A 1,143-nucleotide genomic window follows, 5' to 3' on the forward strand; every position below is an offset into this window, starting at 1 on the left:
GAGAGAGAGAGAGAGAGAGAGAGAGAGAGAGAGAGAGAGAGAGAGTAATACTAAGTGGATCAATTACAGCTTGGCAAATTAAGTTAGAAGCACTGCGTGTTTTCTCCAAATCGTTTGGTAGAATATCACCTGACGAAATGGAGTGGCTGCATAACAGAATATATTTACGTAATTTTATTTCGTCAGTCAGAGAAAAAAGCGGAGGAATTTTCTTTCTTGATGCTCCTAGTAGCACAGGTAAAACATTTGTAACAACATTGCTTCTCTCCAAGATAAGGCACAAAAAAGAATTACAGTTGTTGTAGCATTATCTGGCTTTGCTGCCACTATCCTCCCAGGAGGACGAACAGTTCATTCTGCTTTTATATTACTGTTAAACCTGGTCACAAATGACAGTCCAATTTGTAACATAAGCAAAAGTTCAGTTTCAGCAGAAGTGTTGCACCAATTCCACCTGATCATTTGGGAAGAATACACCATGTCACATAGAGGTACAATGGATGCTCTTGATAAGACCTTACAGAACATAAGAGACGACAATAAATCTATGGGAGGAGTTACATTAGTTTTATCAGGAGACTTCAAGCAGACGTTACCAGTCATTCCGTGACGAAGAAGATCTAATGGAATAAAAGCATGCATTAAGTCTTCACACCTATGCGATAAAGTACAGGAATTCTCCTTCAAAACTAGCATGTGAGCTTTATTACATGGGGAGGGATGAACAAAACAGTTTTCAACCTGGCTGCGCCAATTAGGAAATTTGATGAGAATGGTGATATCAATTTGGCTCATGGTGAATTCCCCAGCTGAATTGAAGAACAGGATATTTCCAGACTTACATAATTATGATTCACATAAATGTTTGTGTGAAAGGACAATTCTTGCTCAACAAAAAATGAGACAGTAGCAAGGATTAACCAAATTTCTGTACCACATATTCTATTTTTTTCTTACAATATATAAAGAAAAATTTCATTTCCGGGCAATGCCGCGTGCCTCTGCTAGTCCCAACCGCATGGTTCTGAGTTCAGTTCCACTGCATGGAACCTTGGGCAAGTGTATTCTACTAAAACGTCGGGCTTGTGAGTGAATTTCGTAGACAAAAGCCCGTCGTATATGTGTGTGAAAGAGAGAGAGAGA

The 1,143-nt window shown here is 39.1% G+C and overlaps 1 long non-coding RNA gene across 1 annotated transcript in view; it reads right to left on the reverse strand.

The window, feature by feature from the left end:
* Window positions 1-1,143, reverse strand: part of LOC128249201 (uncharacterized) — a 20,851-nt gene that overhangs the window by 18,928 nt on the left and 780 nt on the right. The window lies entirely within an intron of this gene.

Source organism: Octopus bimaculoides, chromosome 12 (genome assembly GCF_001194135.2).
Source record: "Octopus bimaculoides isolate UCB-OBI-ISO-001 chromosome 12, ASM119413v2, whole genome shotgun sequence".
Lineage (NCBI taxonomy): Eukaryota > Metazoa > Mollusca > Cephalopoda > Octopoda > Octopodidae > Octopus > Octopus bimaculoides.